The sequence below is a fragment of the Mytilus trossulus genome, chromosome 14 (genome assembly GCF_036588685.1).
Source record: "Mytilus trossulus isolate FHL-02 chromosome 14, PNRI_Mtr1.1.1.hap1, whole genome shotgun sequence".
NCBI classification, from domain to species: Eukaryota; Metazoa; Mollusca; class Bivalvia; order Mytilida; family Mytilidae; genus Mytilus; species Mytilus trossulus.
The window spans coordinates 54,978,334-54,991,007 of NC_086386.1; positions in this window are offsets into that span (position 1 = coordinate 54,978,334).

A 12,674-nucleotide genomic window follows, 5' to 3' on the forward strand; every position below is an offset into this window, starting at 1 on the left:
TATTAATGATAAGTATCCACAAAATCCAACGGAAAGGCAGATTGCGTATTGCATTCGTACTTATATATGGTAAACATCACTGCAAGTTGTTCTGTTCAATTCGTTGTTTTGGAAATGATAATTAAATTTGAAGCATCAAACTGCGACAAACAAACCAAATATCATGAGCATTGCACAAATCAGTTGAAGTAATATAAAACATTTTCCCGATGTCAATTGTAGTTCAATTTTAACATGTCACTCCACTTTACTATTTTGAAGTAGAAAATGAAAAAAAATTTCGTGTGTTTTGTTGTTGAAAGTTATGCTCTTTGACATGAATACCAAGATCAACAACACATTTGATTTCTTTTTAACAGTGATTTAGTGCATTTCTAACAACGAAAGATTAAGAAAATTGGCTTTGAAAACAGGAAAACTTCTGCTGATTCTGAGCTACCTTTCGTTAAAATTATTCTATTCGATTTGTATTTACACAATTTCCAGGAACACAAACATAAATCATGTTAATTTTTCAATGTTAACTTCAACACATATTTATACGCATTAATGGAATTCCGAGGCTTTTTCTTACCTCAGGTATAGATTATTTTATCTGTTTTGAGGAAAACTTTTAGAATTTTTGGTCCTCAATGTGTTCAGCTTCGTTATTTATTTGTCCTTTTAAAAATTAGTTTTTTGGATTCGGGCATCACTGATGAGTCTAATGTAGACGAAAAACGCTGCTGGCTTAAATACAAAATAGCAATTCTGGTATCTACGGTGAGTTTATTAAATAGATATAATATGTTGCTTCAAATAAACATATACTGTTCTTTCTTATTCAAAAGAGAGCAGCATATTTACTTATTAGTGTACTACATAATGTTGAGTACACTAACACATTGAGTGTAAACCAGGATCAAATTTATTAGTCCCTATATGTTTCTGCTTTATGTTTTATAGCATTTAATCTGCACGTTGTTTATACAGTATTCATCTTTTGACACCATATATTCATACACAACAATGCCTATTTGTAATATGTGACACCGTATATACATACACAACAATACCTATTTGTAACATTTGACACCGTATATACATACACAACAATACCTATTTGTAACATTTGACACCGTATATACATACACAACAATACCTATTTGTAACATTTGACACCGTATATACATACACAACAATACCTATTTGTAACATTTGGCACCGTATATACATACACAACAATACCTATTTGTAACATTTGACACCGTATATACATACACAACAATACCTATTTGTAACATTTGACACCGTATATACATACACAACAATACCTATTTGTAACATATGACACCGTATATACATACACAACAATACCTATTTGTAACATTTGACACCATATATACATACACAACAATACCTATTTGTAACATTTGACACCGTATATACATACACAACAATACCTATTTGTAACATTTGACACCGTATATACATACACAACAATACCTATTTGTAATATTTGATATACATCGAGTGAATCCTCTGTAGTTAAAGTTTCATCTATTTTTAAAAGTTTAAAATGGTATGCAACAGACGTAAGATAATTATTTTTTTTAACTAGAATACCTTATCCTTGTGCAGTTTGAATATTTATTTCCATGAACATTTTTCTTCTTTGATTTTGGGACTAAAAATGTACCAACAAAATTAAAAGGTAAACAATTTTCTATTGTAAATATTATCATTTATTGATCTACAACTACATGCCAGCAAATTTTCATTTCAAATGTAGTTTAAACGATAAGTAAAACAACGATGACTCGTGAAGCGGAAAATATTAATGCTTTATTATTTTTTTATTTCATTTTGTATACAAATATATTAAAAAGACTTCCAATTTGCATGTGTCGAATTGCAAAAATTATTGGTTATAAGGCTATTCATAAAAAACGAAAGTGTAAAATATGAATAGGAAAAAAAAACATCTCCGATAGCATATATGTATGTTCTAAAGAGAAACAAACTCTTAGTAAATACAAGAGCTATGAACCTGGTGTTCAGTGAATGAAGTTTGGTGATCTTTTTGAGGGACATTAGAGTAACAATATATACAATCCGTATGTATACAGAACATACGTGTTCGGCTTTACTTCAACGTACTTTGTGTTGCACGTTGCAATTCCTTGTATGGTTAAATTTGATAATATTGAACATTTCTGGTTTCAGATCTATCATTATACCTTTACCATTATATGTGCAAAAACATTGTCGGATCAGAAAATCACGTAAAAACCATACGATTAATGAATGCAGTTTGTGATAATGTATCCAGGGATAAAACAAGAGTGGACATTGCCAGTGGTAGTTTTGGTGAAGGACTGCAAATGCTTGGTAGTGATCTAGATATTATGTGGGTATTACAATTCATCGAGGTTCACGATACCACAACATCTAAGGTTGTCAATCATATAAAACCGTATTTGTCACTGACGACGGATGATACAAAACCAGGTTTTGCAATGTTACGTCTTGTAAGTAGTCCTTATTCTGGTATACTAAAAATTTGCGAGCAATTTAAAAGGGATTTTTATCTGTCAAACGTCTTATTCAAAACAATATTTTTAAGCGAGGATGCTCAACTTGTTCACGGACCTTGTATATCCGACGTAAATGGTCTTGTTGACATAGCTGTTTGTCTTCATAGCAAATCTTGGATACAGCTTGCATCACAATGGAACACCAGGTCAAATTATTCATGGCCGAAAAAAAATATAAAGCAGATGATCATCAACCATGGGGTGTTATTTGTACCAATTGGCGATAAAGGATCACCACATGAGGATTTGGAATGGCGAATTTCTTTCTCAGTTGGAGAAAGATTTCTTATTTATACGTTTAGTCATACGCAATTAATATGTTATGCGCTCATGAAAATTCTAATAAAGGATGTAATAGATACTGATAATAAATGTAAAGATTTGTTGTGTTCTTATTACACGAAGAATATAATATTCTGGATATCAGAAGAACTTCAACCAACAGTATGGACACCTGACAATTTGATACCATGTTTTATGAGATGTTTTAGTCGGCTGATTTACTGTGTGCAGTATCAAATTTGTCCGCATTATTTTATTTCAGAAAATAACATGTTTGAGAACAAAATAAAAGGACTTGATAGGGATAATTTAATAGATAGACTTCGTATGCTTTTCAGTTACGGCTGGCGATGCATTTTATTTTCTGAACAAGTATCAGATAACTTGGTTATGCCGTGCAACGTTCAAATTAATCAAAGTTACTTGAATTATGACATCAACAAATTTTTAGAGTCAAAATTATTTTTCCGTGTTTCAGCATTAGGAGTTGAACACAATGATATCAGTAGAGTGGTTTATAATTTAATGTCGTGTACCTCCAAAACATTGAAAATTATCCATGCATATTTCATGTCAGTAGTGTGCAGAAATAAATGTCAGTCAATGTACATTAGCAGCAAAGTCAGTAACAAGAATCAGTATAAACAACACCATACGTCTCTGGGATATCTACTGATGAACATAAACCATGATGCAGTCTCTGGATGGTTGATGATTGCATCGCATTTCTACATGAAAAACCAATATACAAAATCTCTGGTGATCATTTCATATGCATTATCGAAGTGTACACATTAAAAACTATTTCGTGAAAAGGAATTGTCTGTCATGCAAAGTCTTCACGTCAAATGTCATTTAAAACAAAAGCACGGAGTGGTGCGTTCGTTGAAATCAGTACTAGTAGATTACGTTATTTTTTCAATTAATTCCTTTATACCTATGGAACTGTCAACAGACGAATCTCATTTTGAAGTGGCACCTGTAGTTTACGCACATTTTTTGTCTTTCCTATGTCATCACCATCTGAACAATGTGCGAGAATCTCGAAATTCACTCCGAGATCTTCGGTTGACAATAACCGGAGATAATTTCATAGGAGAGGATGTAACTCTTAAATCCACAGCTTACTATTGTCTTGGTACTGCTTTTCTGATAATAGGACACAATAAATCAGCAAACCAAGTTTTCGTTGAGACGGCCCATTCATATCCGCATCCACGTTTGATGAGGCCATTGGCAAGACTTCTATTTGATCTATGAAAGCTTTTATGTGACAATATCCATCTTAGAAAAACTTTACGTGCTTCACCTAGTTGATTAATAATGACATTAAATGTTGCTTTTATGTCACTTTTTGTGTTTTCTTTAATATTTTACATTTTTATCAAATAGTTATTCTATTATGAATAACAACCACGCTGATACCTTTGCTTTGTTATATACAACATATATTCTTTGCTTATATAAAAAAATGAATGCATTTAAAAGGGTTTTCATTGATTTGTATTGATTTAATTATATAATGATGAAAACAAATCATTTAATAAATACTGCAATTTCAAAAGCTCGCGAAAAACCCCGTAAACAGTTAACATTTTAAGCCGATACCGAACGTGAGTACGCTAAGCATAGAGATAGAGGTTTCTGTAGTTTTGCAATGAATGGTTTATTCCATATCAAATATAACCACACATATGTGGCAACATTCCAGAATGGAATTAAGTAAATTTGATTATAACTAGTTTAGTGTTAACATTAGAGAATTTCATTCACATCTCATGGTTTTCCTTTTTCTTCGAATTAGGAGGAGCATTATCTGGAATAGCAACTACTTCATTATTTTTATGTTAGGTGATTTCAAGGGCAAAAATCATTCGTGTTCAAATAATCAAACTATGTTTAAACGTGTTTAAATAATGCTACATTCTCAGTAGTGATTTAAATGAAGTGGACTAAAAGTTGATACTTTCAGAGTAAATACTAGGGAAAGTGGTTTATTTGAAAGCGTGTACTTTTTAATTATTTTTCATCTTTGATAATTCCTTTTATTCCCCATGGAATATATCACGTTTGATTTTAATATATGTCGACTCTCTTTCATGCTGCCGTAGGTAACCGTAAACATTTCTCATATGGTTCTGGAAAATAATGTTGCTTTAGTCTACACAGTTCGGGATAGAGGTTCATAAAAACTTACCAAACAATGTATGGTAATGAATATAACATTCGCCAGACAAACTGACAGTCATGCTTGTGTTTTATTGGTCTTCAACATTGTCATCTATTGATAAAAATATAGTTAGTATTTATTACCATTGTGTTAAGTCTGTTTGTACTTTGCAGAAACACGAAAACAAAGGATACATGACTATGAAGAACACAAATATCATAGATAACAGCAGTCAATATAGGTGCTACAATATAGTAAGCAGATCCGCCAATGTATGCAAAAGTATAATTGGAAATTCAACCTATAGAATATTGATTCAACTGAGATATGGATTACCAGACGCAAGCATTTTCGTTTTAGTTTGACTAACGCACAGAAGAAAAGGCGTGGCTTTATTATGTTTTGATCCTAACTGCTATATACATGATATATTTACCAAACAAATTAAAACTTCACATTGTCATTGAATACACGTTTATAATATCAACATAAGACCCTCATTAATAACATTCAATATATTTTGATAAATTGAATAAAATGTAATAAATATTTCAGGAGGTGAGTGATAAATACAAATAGATTTCGAAAATATTCTGGCTTATTTCTAAAAATAGGCAACAAGAAATGTCAATAAAATACACCAAAAGATATAACATGAAATGTAATAAGGAAGTTGGGAAGGGATTGATAAAATAAAAACGCATTTTACAAACATTTTGGCATTTTTCCAAGAAAAGGGAACATATCTTGAACACTAAATATCAATACAAATACACTAATTAAGTACAGGACTCATTGCTCATTTGCATATATAAACGTATGGTCAAAAAAAGATACAAAGATAACAAACGAATATTCAAATGAATGAGTCGACAACTAATTGACAATGTTATGGCAGAATAGCTATCAAAGGTACAAAGATTATAATCTAAAACGCCAAACGCGGGTTTCGTCTAAATAAGACTCATCAGTGACGTTCAGTTCAAAATAGTTATAGAGCCTAACAGGAACAAAGTTGAAGAGCACTGAGGACCAAAAATTCCAAAACGTTTTTTTAAAAATTCAAAGTTTTGTGAACGGGTTAACAATGTCATGACGGAATCAACAAACAACTAGACACGCGGTACACAAAAAATCAGGAAAACTAATGAATGGGCAACACGAATTCATGTCGGTGCCACGGGAATATCTGTTGAGCAAAACAAATGTAATTTATTTTAAAAAATATTCTCATTTGATAAATGAGGGATACTGTCTGAGGTTAGAAAAGAGGAGGGCGCTCACAAATATGTGTTACCTTGAAACATTCTTTTTGTTGCTGTCCATCGTCGGGGGCCTCTTGTGCAGTAGATGTCGTTGGTACAAGTACGTCATTGTTTTTTTAATTTTTTCGTCAAAAATTGAAATGTGTAAGCATTGTAAACCATATTCGAGTGAATAAACATCACCATTTCTTTTTGCATGTTTTTTTAACGAGGTTAAACGAATTATAATACAATACCTCATCAGAAGCACCAATTTTCTGATATATGGTTCTGAAACATGATGTTGCTTTAGTCTACGTAGTTCTTTACGAAGTATTGTATTATAATGATGTTTTTGTTAATAAAGAACCTTAAATCTGTTACCGGATAACTACACAAAACCAGGTATATTTTGTTTCAGAAATGGTTCAAATTATATATTATTTGCTCAATAATCTTCCACATGACGAAGTTTAAAGACTGTTAACTTATTCGCCTAGTTTCTGTACAATATTGGACAATATGACTGTTAAATTATAAGCAAACAACTGCCACCTAAATATATAAGTGTGACATTATTAGTTATATAGTGATATAGTGAACTAAAAAAATATATATGGGGTCTTTTAATTCTGATTATTCAACCAATGATCAATATTTCTAGTTTTTCTTATTACTCATAAACAAGAATGTGTCCCAAGTGCACGGATGCTCTATCCGCATTATCATTTTCTATGTTCAATGAACCATGAAAATAAGGAACAATCTTTAATTTGGCATTACAATTAGAAAGATCATATTATAGGGAACACGTTTACTAAGTTTCAAGTTGATTGGACATCAACGTTATCAAAAACTTCCTTGACCAAAATATTTAACCTGAAGCGAACGAACAGACGAACGAACGAACAGACGGAAACACAGGTCCAAAAACATAATGCCATATTGGTTTAGAGCAAAGCTTAAATCGCAATATGCAATTTACAAACCAAATATATAGTTCACTCAAACACGTGCACTGTACAACGAATTATGAATCATTTTCATAACAGCGTGGACAACCGCAATACTTATGTAGGAAATAATACTGGATCGTTTACCTGTTCCTGGTTTGTCATTGGCTATCGATAACAGTGGTTTTAAGTTCACCATGTGTGTCAGGTGCCTTCCAATGGGGATTACGATAAAATAAAAAATAAGAAGAGTGAAGTACATGAAAGTGCACAAGAAGAAAATAAGAAGAACCTACCTCCAATAATTGCGTTTAACCAATCATATTCCTAAACAAGTATAGGAGTTCAACTTTTAACAATGTGAAAATCCTATATTGCACACTCAGCTATAAACGGCCCCGAAATGACAATGTGAAACAATTTAAACGAGAAAACTAATGATCTTGTTTATCTTTGTAACGTTGTGTTTCAGTTTTTATAACTGTAGTAATGAAAAAAGAAAACTATAACATTGTTTTGGTCTGAACAAATGATTATTCAACCAATGATCAATATTTCTAGTTTTTCTTATTACTCATAAACAAGAATGTGTCCCAAGTGTACGGATGCTCTATCCGCATTATCATTTTCTATGTTCAATGAACCATGAAAATAAGGAACAATCTTTAATTTGGCATTAAAATTAGAAAGATCATATTATAGGGAACACGTTTACTAAGTTTCAAGTTGATTGGACATCAACGTTATCAAAAACTACCTTGACCAAAATATTTAATCTGAAGCGAACGAACAGACGAACGAACGAACAGACGGAAACACAGGTCCAAAAACATAATGCCTATAAATGGAGCATTAAACAAGAAACTAAATCTGTACATGAAAGAAAATGGTATTACAATTAACAGTTAACTATACACGATTATTAGTTGTTGTCTCTTTGACACATTCCCCATTTCCATTCTCAATTTTATACGATATGTAACATCTAAATAATCTACTAAGTATCTAAAATTGAGTTTGTAAACATCGATTGCATCTAAATCATCATTTAAAATTAGTCCTGCTGGCCGATTGTTACCTATCAACAACAAAAAATACACCAGTACACCAGTAGTATATAACCGTGTTCGATTATTATCAATCGATTAAAGAAAAACAAACCAGGGTCAATAACCAAAACATAGGGAAACACACCAACTACAAAATGAAAACAATTGAATAACATAAACACTGAAGTGCTAGACAAATATCTTCCCCGGCGCTATCAAAATAATCAACGCCTATACGTATACTTATATTTAAAGAATAAGAAAACTATTTGTTCTGCTTATTGATTACCTTTGACTTGTCTAATGTTAAGACTCCAAACTGTGCAGAACGTTAAGAGATCAATATTATATCTTTTGAAAGAACAAAAAAACTTGTAGGTATTGAAGTTTTGAAAAAAAACAACAGATCAAAAATATGTTTGTATTTGTTTTCTTTTTGTTATTGCAAATAATTTATTATATGTTTTAAACTCATATATCTTCTAAAATGTATCAGTTTAATGTCTTAAATTCAAATTTATAATATGAGGAAGGCGCTACCTTAAATGCCAGCTTTATAATGTCCTAGATATTGATTGGTTGTTGGTGGTTTAACGTTCAGTGGCAAATATTTCATGCATGTTCAGAACGAATGTCCAAGGCTACAATAACGTTTTGTTTATATCTAAAATAAAATTATAAGTTCAGATGGAAAATGCTATTTTTCTTGAAAAAAATATTCTGATTCCCAAATTGATGAATAAAAAAGCATAGGACAAAAAAATATTTTGAATCCAGATCTTTGCCAAAAATGATTTTATCTTTCAGATATGCAAATTAAATTTAACTTTTATATAATATCTAAAAACATAAAAACTTCCCAAACCGCACATGTCAGTCTGTACACAGTATTTTTTAGGTGATAATAAGACTGTATTTGCCAATTTGTTATGATAAACCTTAATACTAGTGTTAAATTTTGACTAAATAATTTTAAATGATAGCGCTGAAGGGCTTCGGTAAAAAAAAAATCTGACTCGAATAAAAACATTTGTATTTCTGATCATCTTCAGTTTGTGAGTTCTACATCAATATCTGACATGTACTATTTAATTCAGAGTCAGTTTTATGTCATTTCTTGCATATATTTTTTTTGTTACATGTACATAATGTAGCTTACTTTTCAAGTTCTTATATGATAGCAAAAAAAAAATGAGAATGGAAATGGGAAATACAAGCATGTTAAAAAAAACCACATTTGGTTTCAGACAATAACTTGAGTTAAGTAAATGGAATTCCATGAAATTTTACCAGGAGGTTCATACACAAAACTCAAAAGGAAGATAAGAATTGATTTTGGGGTTATAGTACATTATTGGAGGTATTTTTATTTTTATATTTTGGGTTTTTCTTCCAAAAATTACCTTATTTACATCAATTATACTCATCTACTACAGATTTGGCAGGAGATGCACTCAAAATATGGTGTTTTAAACATTTTATCTGTAGTCTGTGCATTTTTCCTATGATGTACATGTACTTCTTGATAATGTTGATGTGAGTATCATGATAAAGAAAATATATTTGGTAACCGTAAGTATATATTCACAATTGACATGCACCAGAGCGAGAAAAGGATCATCTTTCCCTTTAATTCCAAAAATTGAACATGATTTTTTTCTCTCACAGAAACACATGAGTTATTTGGTAAATAAAACATTTGTCAATGTTTGAAACTTTCAGTAATAAAAATTCAGTTTAGCTTGTTTGAATGTTTCACTGATTGTGTGAAAATTTTAACAGCAATGTACAAAACACTTGAATAAATTTCATTATCTGCAGAATTATTGATAACTTTCCTCACAATAAATTCACAAGGACATAGAACTAACACATTGTCTATGCTATTCTGATCTGAGTTTTATACATACATATACTGGCATGGCTGTGCTGTTTCAAGTTGTCTTCTTTTTCTGTTTCCTAAGAAGTATTTGTTTAACCTGTTCAGTCACTATAAAGTGTTACAATTCTTATTTAGACGCAACACATAAATAGTGACCAAAAAGGTTCTGCTTTCACACGAGAGGAGCTAGAAAAAAAATAAATGTACACATTTTCAATAGTTAGTAGGACTTACTATCATATGGAATTAAGGAGATATGTACATGTAGTTGGAGACTTCTGCTGAATAGAAATATGTGGGTCTACCTGTGCCTGTTTTCAAATTAGTCCATATTGATCTAAAGGATCTAAAATTAAAATATGTTTGATTTCAACTGACATAAAAAAAAAAATGGTGTTATTTATATGCTCAATATACATCTGCAGTCGTATCAGGCTGTGCATGGCAAAGCATTTTATTGCCTTTAGGTTTGCACTTTTTTTTTTTGGTCATGAAAATAAATTTTCTAACATTAGAATACCCTAATTTTACCTAAATTGTCAGTTTTTTTTAACAAACTTTTTTTTATGTACCAGACAAAAGTTTATTCTGTGCTTATTTTGTAGACTTCCTTTGTTTACAATAGAGTTATACCAATTTAATTTTGAGTCCATGTACAGTCATTGAAAAATTAGTTTGAAATAACATCCAAACAATCCATGATCCTGTAATGAGACAGGAACCCAAATTCCATACATCTTTACATTTATGGTTAATTTCAAATCCTTTAAACTGGGATATAAAAAGAGATTTTGTTTTATTTCATGCTGTAACTATTATTTTTGGAAGAAAAGGATGTTCATGGTAACACATTTAATTTGCTTATTTTATTGGAACCCAATTGAACCTTTCCATAGATTCACCTGGTAGTTACCTGTCCATTTAAACTTTTTGCAGTTCTTTTGTCCCATTGAACAAATACAACAGGTATTGTTCTCTGTATAGTTTATAGTCACTCAGACCTTTAAATTTCTTCTAAGAGAAATCTATCACTTATTAATTAATGTACCAGAGTAAAAAGATGATAATAAGATAATTTCACATGGTGAAACAAAACTTGTAAGTTTTTTGCAGGTATTTTTTGTTGAATAGGTGCAATTTGGTTACTGAGTACAATTTTTGTACTGTGATGTTATATCATAAGTGTGTATTGCTAAATAGGTTGAAATGTGAACCTGATAGTGATATAGTCATAAAGTACTTGGTAGAGTGAAAATGTTTTGATCAGGGATAAACTGATGCATAAAATATGCAGGCGACTGCTGCAGCTTGAATTTTAAAGGATGTAGCCCACATTCTTCCAAGTAACATGCCCTATATACACATCATGGTTTATTCTCATGGGTTATCATAATAACTCCATCTTCCCATAAAATCCAATTTTGGACAATATTGAAGCATACAATATATACAGTAGTCAGTTCTAAATGTACTACTCAGACTCAAGTCTCCTTTTATGATTAAACTTAGAGAGAGAAAACAAAACAGTTTCCATTTCCTGGGACTGTATAAGGTTTGACATAATCAATGAAAAGATGTCTTGAGAGTTTGCCATTTAGAAAGTACAGAATAAGAAGATTGTGAATTATTTGAATGTTTTAACTTTTGTTAAGTTTTGAATTAGTCTGTGGACTACCAAAGGATCCAGAGGGAGACCCTTTTCTTTAGGGAAAAAATGATGATTATATAGGAAATAACTGAAGCATGACTGGAGCGCACCGTCAGACCCCCCCCCCTTTTTTATGAAAAATGCTGGATTCGCCATTGACTACATGAATAACCGTGATCACATTCAACTGTATAATTATCACTGTTCCTTGGTGTGGGGAATAATGATATGTGGCAGATGAACATAAGGAGTCATGGTCAACCAGTGCACCGGAGTTTACCCCGCATGCCCGACATGGTCAATTTGTAAAAAGAAATGCGAAATATATTGCTTGCAGAGTTTTTTTTCTGTGTTCCCATGGCTGGACGGAACTTTTACGCTAAATATGTTTTCGTTAACTATGATTTTGTGACTTTTGAATGAAGTACCTGTGATTATTTAGGACAGTTAATTTGCTTTGACCTCACTGATAATGGAATGTTGAAGCAGACGAAACATGGCGTCGGATGTTGTTGTCATTTCTTCGGTAATTTCCGTGGAACAATAAAATTTAAATAAGCTACACAAGTAGCCAACATTTCTGAATTCTTGTTTTTGCAAACAAATAAAAATTCATGTCGTATTTAACATCGAATTTGTTCCGTTCTGCCTGTTTTTACAAGATCGCGATTAAACGAGAATTTTGGCAGCCATTAATAAAAAATAATCATACGAGATTTAACGAGAGTGACGAAACTTTTCAGATGGGTCGTCTAGCAAGAGTTATCGTTCTTTGTCCCAAAACGATGCTTCTACCATAAGTGCCAGCTAAAGCTGGCATATAATTCGACTTAACATTTAGTGCTATTCTCTTTGTCCTTAAACTGGAAA